The sequence below is a fragment of the Panthera pardus genome, unplaced genomic scaffold, assembly GCF_024362965.1.
Source record: "Panthera pardus isolate Hobbes unplaced genomic scaffold, ASM2436296v1 HiC_scaffold_4, whole genome shotgun sequence".
Classification (NCBI taxonomy): domain Eukaryota; kingdom Metazoa; phylum Chordata; class Mammalia; order Carnivora; family Felidae; genus Panthera; species Panthera pardus.
Window position 1 is genome coordinate 19,652,291 of NW_026526969.1, and position 11,193 is coordinate 19,663,483.

Below are 11,193 nucleotides of genomic sequence, written 5' to 3' on the forward strand. Positions count from 1 at the left end.
TCATGCTTGTAGTGATGTCTCTGGTACTTTGTGTTCCTTGAACATTTCACTCACAGAGTCGTCCCCCTTAGGATCTCTTGTAGGGCTGGTTTAGTGGTGATGAATTCCTTCAGTTTTTGTTTCTTTGGGAAAACCTTTATGTCTCCTTATATTTTGAATGACAGACTTGCTGGATAAAAGATTCTCGTCTTGTAATAGTTTTTTACTTGAAGTCTATCCTGTTTGGTGTTAGTATAGTCAACCCATCTCTTGTTCAGTTATTGCTTGTGGGAGATATCTTTTCCCATCATTTCATATTCAACCTGTTTGTGACTTTAGATCTCAAGTGCATTTCTTGTTGAAAGGATATACTTAGAACATTTTGTTTTGAAATCTTTATTTAGAGAGAGAGAGTACAAATGAGGGAGGCCAGAGAAAGAAGGAGAGAAAGAATCCCAAGAAGGTTCCATGCTGCCAGCAAAGAGCCCGAACATGGGGCTCAATCTCCCAAACCGTGAGATCATGACCAGAGCCAGAATCAAGAGTCACAGGCTTAACCGACTGAGCCACCTACGTGCCCCTAGTTTTGTTTTTTTAAGCCATTCTGCCAATCTGTGCCTTGTGATTAGGGAGATTAATCTGTAATTGCTGATAAAGAAGGGCTTACTTTTTTTTTTTAATGTTTATTTTTGAGAGAGAGACAGAGCATGAGTGGGGGAGGGACAGAGAGAGAGGGAGACACAGAATCTGAGGCAGGCTCCAGGCTCTGAGCTGTCAGAACAGAGCCCGATGTGGGCCTTGAACTCACAAACGGTGAGATCATGACCTGAGCCCAAGTCAGATGCCTGACCAACTGAGCCAGTCAGGTGGGGCTTACTTACTGTATATCTTACAACTTTTTTGTCCCTTAATTCTCCTTATTCCTTAATTATGGCCTTCCTTTGTGTTGGGTTGATTTTTTTTGTGGTGACATGTTTTGATTCCTTTCTTACTTTCTTTTGTGTATAGTCTCTGTGTTTTCTTTGTAGTTACCATGGAGATTACAGGTAACATCCTAAAGTTTAATGATCTAATTGTATTGATATCAACTTCAATTGCATACAAAAATTGTACTTCTATATATCTGTCTCTCTCTTCATTTGTTATTGATGCCACAATTACACATGTACACACTAACACAGGTTTATAATTATTTTTATGTATGTCTTCTAAATCCTCTAGAATAGAAAAAGTGGGATTTTACAAACCAAACTTGGAATATTACTGTTGTTTATATTTATGTATTTACCTTTACCTTCAGCTGTATCTTCATATAGCTGCAAGGTACTGTCTAGTGTACTTTGCTTTCAACTTGAAGGATTTCCTTTTGCATTTCTTTCAGGACAGATTTGGTGGTAACAGACTCCTTCAGCTTTTGTTTATTTGGGAATGTCTTAATTTCTCCCTTAGTTTTGAAGAACAATTTAGCCAGATATAGAATTCTTGGTTAATAGTTTTTTTTTTCTTTCAGCACTTTAAATATGTCATCACACTGCCTTCTGGCGCCAAGGTTTCTGTTGAGAAATTGACTGATAATCTTCTTGAGGATCTCTTGCACATGACAAGTCTCTTCTCTGTTATTGTTTCCAAGATTCTCTGTTTTTGTCTTTTGACAACTTATTTGATTATACTGTATCTTATTGTAGATCTCTTGAGTTTATCCCACTCTTAATTCATTGAACTTCTTGGATTTATTGAGTCATGCCTTTCTGCATATTTGGGAAGAGTTCAGCCATTATTTCTTTAATCTTTCTGTCCCTTTCTTTCTCTCTTCCTTTTTGGGACTTCTTTGGCTCTTTGAGCATGTTTAAGACAACTGTTTTAAAGTCTTTGTCTAGTAAGTCTTACATTTGTCAATCTTCCATAATGATTTTTGCCAATTTTATTTTTTAAAGTTTGAGAGAGATTGCTGGGGCGGGGAAGTGGTAGAGAAAGAGTGGGAGAGAATCCCAAGCAGGCTCCGTGCTGTCAACATGGAGCCCAGTGTGGCACTCTAACCCACCCACCATGAGATCATGATCCAAGCTGAAACCAAGAGTCAGATGCTTAACCGATGGAGCCACCCAGGTGCCCCTGTAATTGATTTTTTGAATAGACCATCTTCTCTTGTTTCTTTGTACACCTTTTGTTTTTGAAAATAAGGTATTTGAGACAACAGCCACCTTTCCCTGTCCTTGCAGACTGGCTCTGTGTCTGGGCAGTCCTTCACTGATTTTGGTGGACTTGATCTGAGCTTAGGGATCAGTCCAAGGTGAAAGTTTAAGGTCTTCTCTGAGGCTGGGTTTTGCCTGGGTCTCTGTGTGACTTTTTCAGTTTCTCCAGCTACACAGCTGTTTTTGAGTGTCTTATCTTCCTAAAGAGTCTTGTCTCCAGGTTCTCTTTTTGGCAGAGATTGTATATTACATGTCTCCACTTAGAAAAGTGAGTAATGTTGAAGAAGTTACTCACCGTTCCTAGTTTGCTGAGTATTTTTTAAATTGAGTGGGTGTTGAATTTTGTGAAATGCTTTCTTTTGCGCTATTAATATGATCAAATTTTTTCCTTGGGCCTGTTGATGTGATGATTTATCTTAATTGATTATGGAATGCTGAACAAGTCTTGTGATAACTGGAATAAATTCCACTGGGTCATGATGTATAATTCTTTTTAGACAGTGTTTGGATTTGAATTGTAGAGGATTTTTATATCTGTGGTTTTCCTTTCTTGTAAAGACTGTCTGGTTTTGGCATTAACGTAATACTGACCTCACAGAATTACTTAGGAAGTATTCCCTCTGCTCTTGTCGTCTGAAAGAGACTCTAGAGAACTGATATAATTTCTTCTTAAATGTCTGGTAGAATTCACCACTGACCCGAAAGGGGCCTGATAACTTTGTTTTGGAAAGTTGTTGTTGATAGAATTTCTTTATTAGAGGCCTACTCAGGTTCTCTGTTTCTGCTTGTGTGTTTTAGCAGATTGTGCTTTCAAGAAATTGGTTAATTTCCTCTAAGTTACCAAATTTGTAGGCATAGAGTTATTTATAATATTTTTTATTATCTTTTTAAAATTTTTTTAATTTTTTTTTTTTTTTTTTTTTTTTTTGAGAGAGAGAGAGCATGAGCAGGGGAGGGGCAGAGAGAGAGGGAGACAAAGAATCTGAAGCAGGCTCCAGGCTTTGAGCTGTCAGCACAGAGCCCGATGTGGGGCTTGAACTCACGAATGGTGAGATCATGACCTGAGCCAAAGTCGGATGCTTAGCTGACTGAGCCACCCAGGAGTCCCACTTTTTTTTATTATCTTTTTGATGTTCATGGTATCTGTAGCCATGTTTCCTCTTCCATTTTGCCTATTAGTAATATGCATCTTCTGGTTTCCTTACTTAGCCTGGCTTGAGGTTTATAATTCTTTTCATCTTTTCATAGAAGCAAGTTTTGGATTCTTGAATTTCTCTATTGATTTCTTATTTTCAGTTTCATTGATTTCTGCTCTAATTTTTATTATTTTTCTTCTGGTTGCTTTGGAATTAATTTGCTCTTCTTTTCTTAAACTGGAAGCCTAGATTACTGATTGTAGACGTTTTTGAATACATGAAGTCGGTACAATAAGTTTCCCTCTAAGCACTGCTTTAACTGTATCTCACAAATTTTGATCAATTGTATTTTAATTTTCATTTAATTCAAAATATTTCTTTTTTTCCTTTTCCAAGGTATTTTATACTTACTGGCTTTCAAAATATTTCTTAATTTGTCTTGAAATTTCTTCTTTGTTCTATGTGTTATTTGGAAGTGTGTTGTTTAACATCCAAGTATTTGAGGATTTTCTAGCTATTTTTCTGTTACTGATTTCAAGTTGAACTCTCTTGTGAATTGAGAGCACACATTGCATGATTTTTATTCTTTTTTTCTTACACACACACACACACACACACACATATATATATATATATTTTTTTTTCAACGTTTTTTTTTTTTATTTATTTTTGGGACAGAGAGAGACAGAGCATGAACGGGGGAGGGGCAGAGAGAGGGAGACACAGAATCGGAAACAGGCTCCAGGCTCTGAGCCATCAGCCCAGAGCCCGACGCGGGGCTCGAACTCACGGACCGCGAGATCGTGACCTGGCCGAAGTCGGACGCTTAACCAACTGCGCCACCCAGGCGCCCCATATATTTTTTTTTTTTTGAGAAAGAGAGAGAGAGAGAGAGAGAGAAAGGGAAGGGCAGAGAGAGAGGGAGAGAGAGGATCCCAAGTAGGGTCCAAACTGACCGCACAGAGCCCGACATGGGGCTTGAACTCATGAGCCGTGAGATCATGACCGGAGCCAAAAATCAAGAGTCAGACGCTTAACTGACTGAACCACCCAGGTGTGCCTTATCTGCCCCTCATTATTTTTATTCTTTTTTTTTAAATTTTATTTATTTGTTTATTTTGAGATAGAATGCAAGAGGGGCAGAGAGAGGGAGAGAGAGAGAATTCTAAGCAAGTGCCACACTCTTCGTGCAGAGCCTGATGCGGAGCTCGAACCCATGAACCATGAGATCATGACCTGACCTGAAATCAAGAATGGGGCTCTTTAACCTGCTGAGCCACCACGGCGCCCCCACGATTTTTATTCTTTTAAGTTTCTTAAGATGTGTTTTGTGGCCCAAATGTGGTCTGTGTTGGGGAATGTTCTGTGTAAGCTTGAGAAGAATGCACATTCATTTGTTTGATAAAGTAGTCTATACATGTCTGTTGTATCCGGTTGAGTGATGATGTTGTTGAGTTCAGCTTATGTTGTCACCGGTTTTCTGCCTGTTGGATCTATCCATTTCTGATAGGTGCTGAAGTCTGCTCTAGTGGATTCATCCGTTTCTTCTTGAAGTTCTGTCAGTTTTTCCCCTCATGTTTTGAAGCTCTGTTGTTAGATGCATACACATTAAGTATTATTATGTCTTCTTGAAGGATTGATCTCTTTATCATTATGTAATTCTCCTCTCTGTCTCTGATAATTTGTATTGCTCCGAAGTCTGTTCTGTCTGAAATTAATATAACTGCTCCAGCTTTATTTTGATTAGTGTTAACATGGTATGTATTTGTCATTTTACTTTTAGTCTACGTGTATCTCTATATTTAAAGTGGGTTTCTCGAAGACATCACATAGTTGGCTATTGTTTTTTGATTTGCTCTGACCCTTTTTGTCTTTTTTTTTAAAGTTATTTATTTATTTACTTATGTATGTATGTATGTACGTAAGTAAGTAAGTAATTTCTGCACCCAACGTGGGGTTCAAACTCATGACCCTGAGATGAAGAGGTACATGCTCTTCGAACTAAATCAGCCAGGTGCCCCTGACAATCTCTGCCTCTTAAGTACTAAGTTTAGACCGTTGACATTTAAAGTGATTATTGATACAGTTGGATTGGATTAGTAACTGCTATAACTTTTATTGTTTTTTATTTGTGGCCTTTGGTTTCAGTTTTGTCTTCCACTCTTTTTCTGCTTTCTCTGGCTTTAATTGAACATCTTAAAGACTACATTTTCCCACTCTCTTAGCATATCATACTTAAAAAAAAACAAAAACAAAAACAGCCAAACCTCTTTTTAAGTGTTTGCCCTTGAATTCACAGTATGTATCTGCAGCCAGTCCAAGTTCACTTTCAAATCCACTTACAAATAGTGCTGTACCACTTTATGGGTAGTGCAGGTACCTTATAACAGAAGATTCCCAACTCCTTCCTCCTGCCCCTTATGACATTCTCATTCACTTGACTTGTGCAGAAGCTGATATTACTGCATACATTGTTGATATTATTGTTTTGAACAAACTGTTATGCATTAGGTCAGTTTAGAATAAGAAAAATAAAATATCTTACCACCATTTATTTCTTCTTTAACACTCTTCTTTGTGTAGATCTGTGTTTCTGACCTTTGTTTCCTTCTTTCTGAAGAATTTCTTTTAACATTTTTTGGTAGATATGAGTCTACCCTGTAACAAATACCCTTAATTTTTAAAAATTAAAAAAAAATTTTGTATATTCCCTTAATTTTTGTTTATCTGATAAAGTCTTGAAGAATTTCTCTTTATATATATTTTTTTCTTTCAACACCGTATTTCCTCCATTCTTAAATGGTTTCTGATGAGAAAGGCCAATGTGCTTCTTATTCTTGCTTCTCTGTCAGTAAGGTTTCTCCACCACTGCCTTCTTTTATGATTGTCTTTGATTTTCTGCAGTTTAAGTATGATATTCGTAGGTACAGATTTTTTATATTTATAATTTTTAAATATATATTTGGTGTCGTAAAAACATTAAAAAAATTTAAAAAAATTTTTTTTAATGTTTTATTATTTATTTTTTGAGAGAGAGACTGAGCATGAGCAGGGGAGGGGCAGAGAGAGAGAGAGGGAGATACAGAATCCGAAGCAGGCTCCAGGCTCTGAGCTGTCAGCACAGAACCTGACACAGGGCTCAAATCCACAAACCACAAGATCATGACCTGGGCCGAAGTCGGACGCTTACCCGACTAAGCCACCCAGGTGCCCCTATATTTGATGTTCTGGGAGCTTCCTGGATCTACTATTAATTTTGGAAAAGTCTCAGTCATTGTTGGGTCACATATTTGTCTTGTGTCTTTCTCTCTTTCTTCTTTTTCCAATGCAGATAGATACACGTTCTGTAATTGTCCCACAGCTCTTAGGTTTTCTGTTCTGTCCTTTTCATTCTTTTTTTCTGTTGGCATTTCAGTCTTGAAAGTTGCACTGGCATTTCCTCAAGCTCATTGGTTCTTTTCTTGGCTGGGCCTAGTGTGTTGATGAGCCCATCAAAAGCGTTCTTTATGAAGATTTTTCTTGGTTGCTAGCGTTTCCTTTTGATTCTTCCTTAGAGTCTCTCTCGCTCTGCTTAGTTTGCGTGGGGTCCACTTTCCCCATTAGAGCTCTAGCATCTTAATCAGAGTTGCTTTAAATTTCGTATCTGATAATTCCAACATTTCTGCCAGACCAGTCTGATTCTCTGCTTGCTCTGTCTCCTCAGAGTCTTGTGTTTTTTATGTTAATATGCTTTGGAATTTTTTGAAAGCCAGACATGCTGCATTGGGTAAAGGGACCAAGATGAGTATGCCTGAGTGTGAGTTTGTGTGTTTACCTGGCGGGGGGTTTGGTTGCGTTTACTGTTTGCTCCAGCACGTCAGAGCTAAAATTTCCTCTGATGTCCTTGGTTTTGTCCCCTCTGTTGTCTTTGAGTTTCCCTAGTGATTTCTGAAGTAAGGTCTGAGAAGTGCAGCTTTTCAGTTGTCTGCCCGTTACTGTATGCGAGCCCTGTGATGTTGGCAGAAGTGATCTCTAGTTCTGTGATTAGGTCTCAGTCTTTTCGTGAACCCGTGGCCTTCACAAGTGCTATCTGGTTTTGGGTTTTGCCCCCCTCTTAAGTGAAACAAGAAGGTGGCAGAGGTCTGGGGTTGGCCATCTTCCTTCCCCAAAGTCGGACAGGCTCTGGTGAAGTCTACGCTAGGCTCTGGTAAAACCATTTCCCTTGGGGACAGGCCTTGTTAAGAACAGGATGCTCTGGGCCTATCTCACAGTGGCTCCTTTACCCTCCCCGAGCATGAAGCCTGAGTTTTGTTCTCTGACCTTCATTGTGAGAACCTGGCAGGACTTCTGGAGGTAAAACTCACAGAAGTATGAGGATCCCCCTAAGAATGGGCCCTTCCCTTCTTATTCTCAGTGCTTGGGCAGTGTTGGATCCTGTGACTTCAGTTCTCTGATGGATCTAAAAAGAGTTATTTTTCAGTTTGTTTAGCTTTTTTCTTATCGTAGGGATGGTGGTGACAGCCCCCAAGCTCCTTACATGCCAGACTAGAAAGTGAAAGTTCCTTGCCTTCATTTTTAAAAGATATTTTTGATAAATAAAAAGAATTCCAGTTGACCTCTTTACCCCCTTTGAGTGTTTTAAAGATGTCATTCCATTATCCTCTGACTTACAGCAGAAGTTGCTTGTCATTCCTATCTTTATCTACACATAATGTGCTCTTTTTTTTTAATGTTTATGAGCAGTTTATTCAGTTCACTATAGCAGGCAAGTTCCCAGTAGAATGCACAGATACAAGCGAGGTGCCCTTGGGTTGATGCAGGAGCCAGGAGGTCACATGGGACTGGCTGGGCATCAGGCGAGGAGGGGGCACCAAGGTTTCAGAGTCAGACCCAGCCCTAGACCCTGAGCTGCAGGGTGGGCTAATGTCCTGAGGCTCACCTTGCTGCCTCACAGCCGCCCCGCCCCCCTTCCTTCTCACAGCGGGGTGCCATGCAGGGCGTGTCTTCAACACAATGTCGTTTCAGTGATGGCCGGGGAACAGATATTACAGAATATCTGGGTGGCTCAGTCAGTTGAGCATCCGACTCTTGAGCTCAGCTCAGGTCGTGATCTTGCATTTGGTGGGATCGAGCCCCACATCGGACTCCGTGCTGACAGTATGGAGCCTGCTTGGGATTCTCTGTCTCTCACCTGCTCACACACTTTCTCTCTCAAAATAAATAAATAAACATTTAAAAATATATATACAGCACAGGAATCAGTAGTGCTTATAAATAGTAGAGAGTTCTCTTACTGGGAATCAGAAAAATAACAAAATAAGGCACAACCTATTATCGGTACAGATTTATGTAAGGCAGTAGTGTTCTTTCTGGAAGGCACAAATTGGAAATCTGATTACCTAGAGGTTTAAAAGGTGGTTCTGAAGATGTCATATGACAGGGAGAGAACTAACTGGGAGCAGATTTCCTTAACTGGAATTAATGGCAGTTAATAGGACAACGTGATTTCTGGGTTATGACACTCCGGAACTTAAGAAGTCCCCTTCCTCAGCCACATGGCAGTCAGTGGAGGCGCGAGGGGCCGAGTGTGGGCCGGGTGGCCGCACTTTAAGTTTGGAGTACTTATGACAACAAAGGCATGTTTCCTAGAAATGAAACTTTACAGTAACAAAATAATCACTTTAGATACAACAGTAAGTGAGCTCGAGAGTGTAACAGGTTCTAAGACACCTTGAAAGGGTTCTGGAACAGCAGGCCGGAGTTTCACTGGTCCTTCTCAGGGAAACGTTCCACAAGACGATGGCGATGATGGTGGCGGCCACAAGGACGGTGTCTTTCGCCCGTGTCTTTTGATTCTTCCACCAATATTGTCTCTTCAGCTCGGCAGCATTTGTTTTAAATCGAGACGCTCCCGCCTGCAGTGCGTCTCCTCGATCCTCTGGTTCTGAGAGTTTCTGATCTCTTTCCAGCCCCTTATCCACATCGACTCTCATCTACCCGGCTGTGTGTCTGCCCAGGTCTCCGGTTACGGGTTACGGCTGGAGGCAGCAGTTGACCCTGCAACTGTAGACATTTGGTGGCGGCAGTGATGGTCTGCAACGCTGGCAGTGGGACCGAGGCCGGGTCCACACCTAATGTGCTTTTTTAAAAACCTGGCTTCTTTAAGCGTTTTTTTTTTTTTCTTTAACACTGGTTTTCACCAGTTTGATTATGATGTCCCTTGGTGGTGGTCTCTTGAGATTTATTCCCCCGTGGGTTTTACCGAGCTTCTTGGATCTGTGAGTTTATAGTCTTGATCATATTTAGGAATTTTTGCTTTATCTCTTTAGCTATTGTTTCTCCTTTTGCTCTTTTTCTGAGTAGTGTCAGAGCTGCCCTTGGGCTGCAGTTAATTTAGCCCCGTCAGGGGTGACACCCTTCGGAGGAGTCCCCCAGCACCCTGTGGATTAGGAGGCCTTTCTCCCATGGCTTGTGGAAACACCAAGTAGTCTCATCCCTGTGTGAGCTCTGGGGGTTGTTGCATCCACTCCTTTCCAGGGAGTCTTGCCGTGGCCTCTGGGCATAGTTTGTCTCCCACGGGTGCAGGTTTGTCCTCTGCTGAAGACTCAAGGGGACCCTCCTCATATCCTGGAGCACCGTCCTCCGTGCAGCCTTCCTTCCCACCACTCGCCCCGCACAGTCTTGCTGCTTCCTTGACCTCTCAACTCTGTCTCTTCCACTGAGGGAGACGCCTGGCTGTGTCTCCGCTTCCCCTCCCTGCACCAGGGCCCGGAAACCACGATGGCTGTGGCTGGTGCGGTCGCAGGGCTCAGGCTGGTGGTTTCCCTTCTCGCTGGGATCACCGTTGTCTAGTGACTGGAAACCATCACATCGTCTCTTGTCCGGTTTTCCTGTTGTTCAAGGGTCCCTGTTACTCTGTGTTGAATGAGCTTATCACCAAACAAACGAAACAGCCTGTCAGGAGCTTTATGAGGTTCAGAACAGGTGGGGCCTTCCGGCTAAGCCGACTGTTGGTTAACACTCCCTTGTTTCCTCTGTTAATCAGTCACACTGCGAATGGGAACCGGGAAGATGGTGCAGATTGGAAGACGGCGAGGTGGCAGCCCGGGGTCGGCCCCACATCGAGCTCATGTTTACCGGCCTCTCTGCTTGTGTCCTTGCTGGGCTGACGCACCTGCGAGGATCAACGCCTCCTGACAGGAGCTTGAGCAAAGAAGGGAGCTGAACACCCGTGTACTCGCACCTGCAGGGTCCCCACCCTGCGTCTGTGGCCTACCATGACTCCAGCAGTGTGCGGGCGACGGGGAGCCGGACCGGACAGGCCACCTACCTCCGGGCACTCTCGCCTTGGCCTGGACTCCCCCCTGGTCTCTTGGGGCCACCTCTACTTCTGCCTGAGGTGCTGGCCACAGCTGCAGCTGGGTGGAGATGGCCGGCGGGGCTGTACTGCCCTGGTACACTTGCCCTGGGAGGCGGGGCACTGATCCTGACCGCCAGCTGCGTTTCCTTGTGGGCAGCAAGAGGGGGAGTCTGGAAGGCCAGCCTTGCAAGGTGAGTGGACGTGTTTTCTGAACTGGTGTAGACGTGGGGTGAGAACCAGTGCTGCTCCCCAGAGCCCAGAGCCTGCACTTCCTGAGGAGGCAGAGGTCTCTGTTCTCCTCCTAGAGGCGCCTTCCTATTCCCACAACCAGGACTCTCCTGGCCTCAGGCTCTGCTCTGGGGTGGTGCCGGGACCTCTGGGAAGAGTGGTGGCAGCACCCTGAGTCCTGTGGGGCCCCCACATTCGGGGTCCAGGACAGGCAGGTCCCCTGGGGAGCCCCATGCTCGTGGGGGTCTGGGGCGGGATGAGTGCATCATCCTTCACTCATGGCAGGTCTGAGGAGGCATCTGTCCTGGTGGCCAGTTAA